Source organism: Aristolochia californica, unplaced genomic scaffold (genome assembly GCF_029961685.1).
Source record: "Aristolochia californica isolate CCGP_79_NKW_82.1479 unplaced genomic scaffold, dmAriCali1.0.hap1 SCAF_10, whole genome shotgun sequence".
NCBI lineage: Eukaryota > Viridiplantae > Streptophyta > Magnoliopsida > Piperales > Aristolochiaceae > Aristolochia > Aristolochia californica.
Window position 1 is genome coordinate 16027587 of NW_027181771.1, and position 13781 is coordinate 16041367.

Below are 13781 nucleotides of genomic sequence, written 5' to 3' on the forward strand. Positions count from 1 at the left end.
AACTAAAATTTAAGAGTTTATGTATGGAAAGAATTTAACGCAATAAAAAATGTAAGAAAAGAAAATTTATTCACACACTACAAATGAACACTGAAGTTTTGTTATCCAAGTTAGGGGAAATTCCACAAGTTTAACCCTAATTGCACAGAATTTTATAAGTAAGAGATTTTTCTACACATGTTTATAAAATGGATATGCATTCTTGAAAAATGTTCAAGATGCAAATAACTTATGGATCCAAACCTTTTAAAGAGAATAACATTAAACTCCCAAGTGAACATGCTATGGGATATTTACCCGAGTCAAACAATCCATTATTTTATCAATTTACAAAAACCAGACCTAACGATCATAGATGATTTTAGAGTGATTTATCATGTGTAATGGGCTATATTTTTGTAAGGAATGACTTATGGAACTGGAGTCAACACTCAGTAAAAAATCCCCCACCTCCCCCTTTTCCCAACGATTGCAGAACCTGATATATAAAAACTAAAAAGAGTTTTCAATCCATAAAAATAACAGTGACTTTTTGGAATTATCTCTCTCTACATTTGTGCATTGTGCATTTACATTTTAGACGTATACTTTTTTCTTAAATTATAACTTGATTTTTCACTTTTCCTTCATCTCGTAAACAAAAAAAAGACATAAAAGGCAAATAGATCACAAAAAAAAGAAAATTTTAGAGTTTATGTATTGAAATAATTTAAATAAATTAAAAAAGTAAGTAAAACAAATTTATTCACACACAAAAAATGAACACAAAATTTTGGTTATCCAAGTTTGGGAAAATTTCACAAGTTCAGCCCTTATAGCACGGAATTTTATTAGAAATAGATTTTTCTACACATGTTTTAAAAAATGGATATGCATGTTTGAAACATATTAAAGATGCAAATGACCTATGGATAAAAACCTTTTAAAGAGAATAACATTAAATTCCCAAGTGAAATTCCCGCGCCTCCCCCTTTTCTAGACGATTGCAAAACCTGAAATATAAAAACTAAAAAGAGTTTACATTCCCTAAAAATTACAGACACTTTGTTTAATTATCTCTCTCTACATTTGTGCATTGTGCATTTACATTTTAGACGTATACTCTTTTCTTAAATCAAAAATTGAGTTTTCACTTTTCCTTCATCTCGTAAATAAAAAAAGAGATAAAAGGCAATTAGATCACAACAAAATGAAAATTTTAGAGTTTATGTACAAAAAGAATTTAAAGCAATTAAAAAAGTAAAGAAAGAAAATTTATTCACATACCAAAATGAGCACAAAAGTTTTGTTATCCAAGTTTGGGAAAATTTTACAAATTCAACCCTAATAACTCGGAAGTTTATAAGAAAGAGATTTTTCTACATGGGTTTGAAAAAATGGATATGCATGCTTGAAACATGTTAAAGATGCAAATGACCCGTGGATACAAACCTTTTAAAGTGAATAACATTAAATTCCCAAGTGAACGTACAGTGGGATTTTTACCTGAGTCAAACAAGCCATTATTTTGCCCATTAACAAAAACCTGACCTAAAGGTCATAGATGATTGTAAAGTGATTTATCATGGATAACGGGCTCTATTTTTTTAAGGAATCAGTTATGGATTGGGAGTCAACACTCAGTTAAAAATCCCCCACCTACCCCTTGTCCCGACGATTGCAAAACCTGAGATATAAAAACTAAAAAGAGCTTACAATCCCTAAAACTTACACACACCTTTTGGAATTATCTCTCTCTACATTTTTCTATTGTTCATTTCCATTTAAGATGTATACTTTTTTCTTAAACAAAAACTTGAGTTTTCACTTTCCATCACCTCGTAAACCAAAAAATAGATAAAAAGCAAATAGATCACAACAAATTGAAAATTTTAGAGTTTATGTATGAAAGAATTTAAGTCAATAACAAATGTAAGTAAAGAAAATTTATTCACACACGAAAAATGAACACAAAAGTTTTGTTATCCAAGTTTGGGAAAATTCCACTAGTTCAACCCTAATAGCTCGGAATTTTATAAGTAAGAGATTTTTCTACACATGTTTTAAAAATGGATAGGCATGCTTGAAACATGTTAAAGATGCAAATGACCAATGGATCCAAACCTTTTAAAGAGAATAACAATAAATTCCCAAGTTAACGTGCGGTGGGATATTTTACCGAATAAAACAAGTCATTATTTTGGCCATTTGGAAATAGCTGACCTAACGATCATAGATGGCTGTAAAGTGAATTATCATGCATAATGGGCTATATTTTTTAAGGGAATGACTTATGGATTGGGAGTCAACACTCAGTTAAAAATCCTTCGCCTCCCCCTTTTCCTGACGGTTGGAAAACCAAAGATATAAAAACTAAAAAGAACTCACAATCCCTAAAAATTACACAAACTTTTAGGAATTATTTCTCTCAAAATTTGTGAATTGTGCATTTCCATTTTAGATGTATGCTTTTTTCTTAAATCAAAACTTGAGTTTTCACTTTCCCTTCATCTCGTAAACAAAAAAAGACTTAAAAGGCAATAGATCACAACAAAAAATAAAATTTTAGAGTTTATGTATGGAAAGAATTTAAAGGAATAACAAATGTAAGTAAAAAAAATTTATTCACACACCACAAATGGACACAAAAGTTTTGGTATCCGAGTATGGGAAAATTCCATTAGTTCAACCCTAATAGCTTGGAGTTTTATAAGGAGGAGATTTTTGTACACGTGTTTTACAAAATGGATATGCATGCTTGAAACAAGTTAAAGATGCAAATGACCTATGGATTCAAACCTTTTAAAGAGAATAACAATAAATTTCCAAGTGAACGTGTGGTGGGATATTTACCCAAGTCAAACAAGCCATTATTTTGCCCATTTACAATAAGCTGATATAACGATCATAGATGATTGTAAAGTGATTTATCATGCGTAACGGGCTAAATTTTTGTATGTAATGACTTATCGATTGGGAGTCAACACTCAACTAAAAATCCCCCGTCTCCCCCTTTTACGGACGATTCCAGAACCTGATATATAAAAACTAAAAAGAGTTTACAATCCCTAAAATTTATAGAAACTTTTTGGAATTATATCTCTCAACATTTGTGGATTGTAAATTTCCATTTTAGATGTAAAGTTTTTTGTTAAATCAAAACTTGAGTTTTAACTTTTCCTTCAGCTCCGAAAAAAAAAAGAGAGAAAAGGTAAATAGATCTCAACAAAATGAAAATGTAAGTAAAGAAAATTTATTCACACAACAGAAATGAACACAAAAGATTTTGTTATCCAAGTTTGGGAAAATTCCACAAGTTAAACCCTAATAGCTTGGATTTTTAAAAGAAAGAGATTTTTCTATAAATGTATTAAAAATTGGATATGCATGCTTGAAACAGCTTAATGATGCAAATGACTAATGGATCCAAACCTTTTAAAGAGAATAAAATTAAATTCCCAAGTGAGAATGCGGGGGGATATTTACCCGAGTCAAACAAGCCATTATTTTGCCCATTTACAAAAAGTTGACCTAACGATCATAGATGATTGTAAAGTGATTTATCATGTGCAACGGGCTATATTTTTTTAAGGAATGACTTATGGATTGGGAGTCAACACTCAATTAAAAATTCCCCGCCACCCCTTTTTCCCAACGATTGTAAAACCTGAGTTTTCAGTTTCCCTTCATCTCGTAAACAAAAATTGAGATAAAAGGCAAATAGATCACAACAAAAACTAAAATTTTAGAGTTTATGTATGGAAATAATTTAAAGGAATAACAAATGTAAGTAAAGAAAATTTATTCACACACCACAAATGAACACAAAAGTTTTGCTATCCAACTATATGAAAATTCCACTAGTTCAACCCTAATCGCTCAGAATTTTATAAGAAAGAGATTTTTCTACACATGTTTTTAAAAATTGCTATGCATGTTTGAAACATGTTAAAGATGCAAATGACCTACGGATCCAAACCTTTTAAAGAGAATAACATTAAACTCCCAACTGAACGTGCGGTGTGATATTTACCCGAGTCAAACAATCCATTATTTTACCAATTTTCAAAAACCTAGCCTAACGATCATAGATGATTGTAGAGTGACTTATCATGGGTAACTGGCTATATTTTTGTAAGGAATGACTTATGGATTGGGAATCAACCCTCAGTTAAAAATACCCCGCCTCCCCCTTTTCCCAATGGTGGCAGAACCTGATATAGAAAAAAATAGTAAGAGTTTACAATCCCTAAAACTTATAGACACTTTTTGGAATTATCTCTCTCTACATTTGTGCATTGTGCATTTCCATTTTAGATGTACACTTCTTTCTTATATCAAAACTTGAGTTTTCACTTTCCCTTCATCTCGTAAACAAAAAAAGAGATAAAAGGCTTATAGATCAACCGAAAATGAAAATTTTAGAGCTTATGTATGAAAATAATTTAAAGCAATAACAAATGTAAGTAAAGAAATTTTTTTCACACACCACAAATAAACTGAAAAGTTTTGCTATCCAAGTATGGGAAAATTCCACTAGTTCAACCCTAAAAGCTCAGAATTTTATAAGAAAAAGATTTTTCTACACATGTTTTCAAAAATGGATATGCATGCTTGAATCATTTTAAAGAAACAAATGACCTACGGATCCAAACCTTTTCAGGAGAATAACATTAAATTCCCAAGTGAACGATAATAGATGATTGAAAAATGATTTATCAGGCGTAACGAGCTATATTTTTGTATATAATGACTTATGGATTGGGAGTCAACACTCAGTTAAAAATCCCCTACCTCCCTCTTTTCCTGATGATTGTAGAAACTGATATATAAAAACTTAAAAGAGTTTACAATCCCTTAAATTAAAAACACTTTTTGGAATTATCTCTCGCTACATTTGTTCATTGTGCATTTACATTTTAGATGTACACTTTTTTATTAAATCAAAACTTGAGTTTTCAGTTTCCCATCTTCTCGTAAACAAAAAAAGATATGAAAGGCAAATAGATCACAACAAAAACTAAAATTTTAGAGTTTATGTATGGAAAGAATTTAAAGCTATAACTAATGTAAGTAAAGAAAATTTATTCACACAACAGAAATGAACACAAAAGTTTTGTTCTCCAAGTTTGGGATAATTCCACCAATTCAACCCGTATAGCTCGGAATTTTGTAAGAAAGAGATTTTTCTACACATGTTTTAAAAAATGGATATGCATGCTTGAAACATGTAAAAGATACAAATTACCTACGGATCCAAACATTTTAAAGAGAATAACATTAAATTCCCAAGTAAACGTGCGGTGGGATATTTACCCGAGTCAAACAACTCATTATTTTGCCCATTTACAAAAAGCATACCTACCGATCATAGATGATTGTAAAGTGATCTATCATGTGTACCGGGCTATATTTTTTTAAGGAATGATTTATGGATTGTGAGTCAACACTTTGTTAAAAATCCCAGTCTCCCCCTTTTCTCGATGATTACAGAATCTCGTATATAAAAACTAAAAAGAGTTTACGATCCCTAAAAATTACAAACACTTTTTTTCAATTTCTCTCTCTAGATTTGTGCATTGTGCATATCCAATTTAGATATATACTTTTTTCTTAAATCAAAACTGGAGTTTTCACTTTCCCTTCATCTCGTAAACAAAAAAAGAGATAAAAGGCAAATAGATCACAACAAAATGAAAATTTTAGAGTTTATGTATGGAAAAAATTTAAAGCAATAACAAATGTAAGTAAAGAAAATTTATTCACACACCAGAAATGAACACAAAAGTTTTGTTATCCAAGTTAGGGAAAATTCCATTAGTTCAACCCTAATAGCGGGGAATTTTATAAGTAAAAGATTTTTCAACAGATGTTTTAAAAAATGGATATGCAAGCTTGAAAAATGTTAAAGATGAAAATAACTTAATGATCCAAATCTTTTAAAGAGAATAACATTAAATTCCCAAGTGAACGTGCGGTGGGATATTTACCCGAGTCAAACAAGCCATTATTTTGCCCATTTACAAAAAGCTGACCTAACGATCATAGATGATTGAAAAGTGATTTATCAGGCACAACGGGCAATATTTTTGTATATAATGACTTATGGATTGGAAGTCAACACTCGGTTAAAAATCCCCCACCTCCCTCTTTTCCTGATGATTGTAGAACCTGATATATAAAAACTTAAAAGAGTTTACAATCCCTAAAATTACAAACACTTTTTGGAATTATCTCTCTCTACATTTTTTTATTGTGCATTTACATTTTAGATGTACACTTTTTTATTAAATCAAAACTCGAGTTTTCAGTTTCCCATCATCTCGTAAACAAAAAAAGATGTGAAAGGCAAATAGATCACAACAAAAACTAAAATTTTAGAGTTTATGCATGGAAAGAATTTAAAGCTATAACTAATGTAAGTAAAGAAAATTTATTCACAAAACAGAAATGAACACAAAAGTTTTGTTCTCCAAGTTTGGGATAATTCCACTAATTCAACCCGTATAGCTCGGAATTTTATAAGAAAGAGATTTTTCTACACATGTTTTAAAAAATGGATATGCATGCTTGAAATATGTTAAAGATACAAATGACCTATGGATCCAAACCTTTTAAAGAGAATAACATTAAATTCCCGAATGAACATGCGGTGGGATATTTACCCAAGTCAAACAACCCATCATTTTGCTCATTTACAAATAACATACCTACCGATCATAGATGATTGTAAAGTGATTTATCATGCGTACCGAGCTATATTTTTGTAAGGAACGACTTATGGATTGGGAGTTGATAGATGCCATATTCTGACATGAGAACTAAGTTAATTATAATAGAATAACCTTTATAATTGTGTTATAGGTGGTTATTTATCAGTTTTCAAATGAAATGAGCATTTATTGAATTTGGCATTAATCACTGTCAATATTGCATATTTTTCTCTCCTGAATTATATTTCATTGTTTTTAAGGTTTATTTCTTCCTGAAATGCTTTTTATAGATTCAATTACGGAATTTGAGGAGAATTTGGGTGGAGAAGAAGATATTTACCAAAATGCCCTTAGTGAAATGGAGGTAATTTTTAGGGCAAATCGTTTTAAAATAAGAAAAATTGTATTTAAAGCAAAGGGGGAGCGTCGAAGAAAGGGGACCCGGGAGGGAAAACCCGAGAGGGGAGACCCGAGGGGGGAAACGTGAAGAGAAAACAAAAACGGAGACCAAAACAGAGGATTTTGACCGGAAACAGGGGAGGACCCGAGAGGAGTTTGATGTAGAATTTTAGTTACATCGGCTTTAAAACCTCGCAAGCGTACAAATCGTTCATGTAATTTAGCAGGAAGCGAGGGTCATATCCACAGGGAGGACTGAATTTTGTGTATCCTTCAGTCAACTAGCCTAACCAAATATGATGAATAAATCTAAACTAAATACTAATTATATCCTAAATTATCAAGTAATAATTTATTTAACTACTTGCACAACAGGAAACATCAACTTTGGATTTTAACGTGATTCGTGCCTCTCTCGAGCGCCACGTAACCACGAATCCGGATTCTCAATCCTTGCGTCTAACCCCTCTCGGGCGCCTAGAGTTAATGACAAAGATCGGATTACAATAGAATGCAGAGAATCAATTTCCTATTGTGATGATGCTAAAATTATTAACTCTGGATTTTATCGTGATTCGTGCCTCTCTCGAGCGCCACGTAACCACGAATCCGGATTCTCAATCCTTGCGTCTAGCCCCTCTTGGACGCCTAGAGTTAAGGACAGAAATCGGATTAAAATACCAAAATCCAACCTAAATTATAATCCTACCCTAACTAGTCAATTTAATAAAATATCCGGAAAACAAATATTCAATAAACATTAATTATCAAATCACATTTAATAAACATTCAAAACCTAAGTTCAAACTATATAAAAGATGAAATTCAAAAATGACGAATTACTCCCCTTCTCCTTCCTCTCACTCGGGCAGCAACTCGTTCTCACGGGTGTTGCAATTTCCCGAAATTGGTGGCATCGGGTAGCAATAGTGAGTGGCCGGAGGTAGAGACGACGCCGGTGATGACAAATAGAAGCCGACGGACAGAGGTTACATCCAGCGAAGAACGAAACAGAGGTGAAGTTCTCTAACCGGCTCTCTCGTGTCTAGGTCGGAGTCGGAATCACTCCGGGAATGGTCGGAAATATGTAACCGACACCAGAGGATGGTCGGAAAGCGGATTTGGCACCGGAGAAGCCCTCTCGGATCACTTCTCGGCCTGGCGAACGACGACTGTGGAACTCACCTCGACGGAGACTCTCTCGAGCTCTCCTCGGGTTTGTTCTTGGTTGCTGGACGGCGGTAGACGGCGGTGGATGACGGTGGACGACGGTGGCGCGGTGACCGACGGTGGGAAACTCCTCTCGGGTCTTCCCCTGTTTCGGTCGACGGTGCTCCCCTGTTTTGGTCGATACTCTGTTTTCTGTTCACGCTCCCCTCTCGGGTCTCCCCTCTCCGGTCTCCACCAAAATTCTCCTGAAATTCCATAATTAAATCTATAAAAAGTATTTCAGGAAGAAATAAACCTTAAAACAATGAAATATAATTCTGGAGAGAAAAATATGCAATATCGACAGTGATTAATGCCAAATTCAATAAATGCTCATTTCATTTGAAACCCGACAAATAACCACCTATAACACAATTATAAAGGTTATTCTATTATAATTAACCTAGTTCTCATGTTAGAATATGGCATCTATCACACCCCCAAACCTAAATCTTTGCTAGTCCCTAGCAAAACAACAATCGAACCAAAATTAAGCCGAGGAAAACAAAATGCCACTTTCTTAGGGAGCACGATTGCATTTAGCGCATGCAACAACCCGTTAAACCCCTACTCTACAGTAGTGGACGAGTTATGTCTCGTGAGGGTTTGCATGGAATTTACCCACAAAATTCATCTAAATCAATAATATAAAAAGAAAAACTGAAGAAAATTTACTCCTCATTAGCATATGACTAACACTTAGTATCGTAAAATATCTGAAAATCATATGAGATCTTGCGAAATTTGAAAACCTGTGTAAAATATAGCCTATTATCAATCCAAATACACTCATTGTTACTCCACCTGAACCAATGTGACCCATAAGCTATTACTTCAAAAGAACAAAGAGGCAACAAATAACAATAAAATCCTGGTCACATCACAATTAAGAGAAAATAGTAGAGTAAGCCTATTGTCTGACAATCTCACAAAAGAAATATACTAATTTCAATCTTGACTTGCAACTTCTTTCAAATTACAATTCATCATTAAAGTTAAGGAAACTCATTGCTTCCAGATTTAAAACCATTTTACGCTATTACCAACGCACTTTTGCTATTACCAGCGTAATTTTTTTCTTCATTGAATACTTTTGGTATTACCACCATTTTGTATTCATCTTCACTGCACATGCACTTATTTTTAAGTAACCGACTGTTCTGGTGCATGTCCCTGGGTTTGCCCAGGCTGTTTCTGAAGTTGTCTGTCTTTTGCAAGCAAGAGCATTTCCATTCGCATTCATACATTACAACAAGGAATTTCACTGAGGTATAAAAAAGATTGAGTTCAAACAGGCATACAAGACTATTCAGACTAACATAGATCAACACTAGATTTACATGTTCTCTTTTGCAACTAAGTTCCAAGTCTAATGTCTAATGCAATAGTAAGTTATCCCACTGAATTCTCATGAATTACAACAAATGATATAAGATTTCTAATAGGCATATTCTACACAAATTTGCGAAAACTTTTGAAACACATTTGAACAACTTTTTTTAACTCTACTAATGTTAACCACATACTAAGAGGAGTAATTTGAAAACCGGGAATAGAAATCAAAAGAAAATTATTGGTAAGACATAAAAGAGTCGTTCTCTCCCCCCCCCCCCCCCCCCCTCCCCCTGAAACCTAAACCTGACATTGTCCTCAATGGGGAAAAGTTAAAATACTAGAACGACTACAAAAAGGAATAACAACTTAGCTAGTTATACTCCAGCAGGTTGAGGGTTAAGCTCCCTCAGGGCTCCTAAATCCATAGGTGGGACCATATGTGTTTGGTCATCAACAATAGTACCGAAAAGTCAATAAAGACCCCCAGGAATGATACATAGTCTCCCTCGAATAAGGTTTACTCGTATCAGTCGTACCCATAGGTAATCATCCGTAGATGAAACCGCTATCCCACATCACACTTTGAAGAAATCTCCGTGTGACTGGCCACTTAAGGCAGCAGGAATCATGCGCTGAACACAAGTCCTTAAGTTACTCACCATAAGGTTTTCATTCAATACTTCAAGATCGAACTGGTCAATCCCAGAACGGTTGTTTGAGTACAGACCTCTCAAACTAGGGACCAAAAGTCTAGTCATCGACTACCGGAACCATTTATGCTCTCAACCTGCAAATAAGAATGAATAAACCAAAAAAAAAAAATAAATAAATAAATAATAAAAAAATAACATAAAATAAAAATAAAACTGTAATGTACAAAGGGATAGAAACGTGGGGATTGCCCACAATGTGCTAAGTTTATAGTCGTAAGCAAGACTCTGACGCATTCAAGATGAAATGACAGGTTCCTCCAAGAAAATCACCATCACCTCCTCCGATGTGGGGATATTCTTAAGATACGGTTTGAGCCTCTGACCGTTAACTTTGAAGACCGACCCGTCTCCGTGATTGCGGATCTCAATAGCGCCATGAGGAAACACATGTGTGACCTCAAATGGACCGGACCACCTGGATCTTAGCTTCCCTGTTGCAGGTAACTGTAATGGTTCACCCTGATTGGCCATGGTAGCTCCTACTTTGACTTCGGGTGTTTTCCTACAAATCTATTCTACCTCTTCAACAAAGGGAGCTAATGGTCCACCTAGGGAGCGGTGCCCGTGGATAAAAACACAAAAAGAAACAAAACGAACTATCAAATTAAGCTAACAAACTCACTACTAAAAATATAAACTAACTAGAAGAAATAAAAATAATTCCATAAAAAAAATCACCAAGCTAAAATTATGAAAGCAAAAAAAATAAAAAATAAAAATAAAAATAAAAATAATAAAATAATAAGATAATAAAATAAAATAAAAATAAATCTAACCTAAGACCATGGAGAACAAAGAAATACACTTAATACGTGCCCCCCCGGCAACGGCGCCAAAAACTTGATGTAGAATTTTAGTTACATCGGCTTTAATACCTCGCAAGCGTACAAATCGTTCATGTAATTTAGCGGGAAGCGAAGTCATATCCATAGGGAGGACTGAATTTTGTGTATCCTTCAGTCAACTAGACTAACCAAATATGATGAATTAATCTGAATTAAACACTAATTATATCCTAAATTATCAAGTAATAATTTAATTAACTACTTGCACAACAGGAAACGTCAACTCTGGATTTTAACGTGATTCGTGCCTCTCTCGAGCGCCACGTAACCACGAATCCGGATTCTCAATCCTTGCGTCTAACCCCTCTCGGGCGCCTAGAGTTAATGACAAAGATCGGATTACAAAAGAATACAGAGAATCTATTTCCTATTGTGATGATGCTAAAATTAGTAACTCTGGATTTTACCGTGATTCGTGCCTCTCTCGAGCGCCACGTAACCACGAATCCGGATTCTCAATCCTTGCGTCTAGCCCCTCCCGAGCGCCTAGAGTTAAGGACAGAAATCGGATTAAAATACCAAAATCCAACCTAAATTATAATCCTACCCTAACTAGCCAATTCGATAAAATATCCGGAAAAAAAAAAATTCAATAAACATTAATTATCAAATCACATTTAATAAACATTCAAAACCTAAGTTCAAACTATATAAAAGATGAAATTCAAAAATGACGAATTTCTCCCCTTCTCCTTCCTCTCGCTCGGGCAGCAACTCGTTCTCACGGGTGCTGCAATTTCCCGAAATTGGTGGCGTCGGGTAGCAATAGTGAGTGGCCGGAGGTAGAGATGACGCCGGCGATGACGAATAGAAGCTGACGGACGGAGGTTACATCCGGCGAAGAACAAAACATAGATGAAGTTCTCTAACCGGCTCTCTCGAGTCTCGGTCGGAGTCGGAATCGCTCCGGAAATGGTCAGAAATACTAACCGACGCCGGAGGATGGTCGGAAAGCGGATTTGGCACCGGAGAAGCCCTCTCGGATCACTTCTCGGCCTGGCAAGCGACGACTGTCGAACTCACCTCGACGGAGACTCTCTCGAGCTCTCCTCGGGTTTGTTCTCAGTTGCTGGATGGCGGTGGACGACAGTGGACGACAATGGTGCGGCGACCGACGGTGGGAAACTCCTCTCGGGTCTTCCCCTATTTCGGTCGACGGTGCTCCCCTGTTTTGGTCGATACTCTATTTTCTGTTCATGCTCCCCTCTCGGGTCTCCCCTCTCGGGTTTTCCCTCTCGGGTCCCCCCTCTCGGTTCTCCCCTCTCCGGTCTCCACCAAAATTCTCCTGAAATTCCATAATTAAATCTATAAAAAGTATTTCAGGAAGAAATAAACCTTAAAAACAATGAAATATAATTCAGGAGAGAAAAATATGCAATATCGACAGTGATTAATGCCAAATTCAATAAATGCTCATTTCATTTGAAACCCGACAAATAACCACCTATAACACAATTATAAAGGTTATTCTATTATAATTAACCTAGTTCTCATGTCAGAATATGGCATCTATCAGAGTTCCCCACCGTCGTTCGCCGGGCCAATACCTTCTGCTGCGCCACCGTCGTCCACCGCCGTCCAGCAACCGAGAACAAACCCTAGGAGAGCTCGAGAGAGTCTCCGTCGAGGTGAGTTCGTCAGTCGTCATTCGCCAGGCCGAGAAGTGATCCGAGAGGGCTTCTCCGGTGCCACTTCCGCTTTTCGACCATCCTCCGGCGTCGGTTACATATTTCCGACCATTCCCGGAGTGACTCCGACTCCGACCGAGATTCGAGAGAGCCGGTTAGAGAACTTCACCTCTGTTTTGTTCTTCGCCGGACGTTACTTCCATCCGTCGGCTTCCAACCTTCATCACCGGCGACGTCTCCACTTCCGGCCACTCACTCTTGCCAACCCAAAGCCATTAATTTCAGGAAATTGCAGCACCAGTGAGAACGAGTTGCTGCCCGAGTGTGAGGAAGGAGAAGGGGAGTAATTCGTCATTTTTGAATATCATCTTTTATATAGTTTGAACTTAGGTTTTGAATGTTTATTAAATGTGATTTGATAATTAATGTTTATTGAATATTTGTTTTCCGGATATTTTATTAAATTTGCTAGTTAGGGTAGAATTATAATTTAGGTTGGATTTTGGTATTTTAATCCGATTTCTGTCTTTAACTCTAGGCGCCCGAGAGGGGCTAGACGCAAGGATTGAGAATCCGGATTCGTGGTTACGTGGCACTCGAGAGAGGCACGAATCACGATAAAATCCAAAGTTGATAATTTTAGCATCATCACAATAGGAAATTGATTCACTCCATTCTATTGTAATCCGATCTTTATCATTAACTCTAGGCGCCCGAGAGGGGCTAGACGCAAGGATTGAGAGTCCGGATTCGTGGTTACATGGCGCTCGAGAGAGGTACGAATCACGGTAAAATCCAGAGTTGACGTTTCCTGTTGTGCAAGTAGTTAATTAAATTATTACTTGGTAATTTAGGATATAATTAGTGTTTAGTTTAGATTAATTGATCATATTTGGTTAGGCTAGTTGACTGAAGGATACACAAAATTCAGTCCTCCCTGTGGATATGACCCTCGCTTCC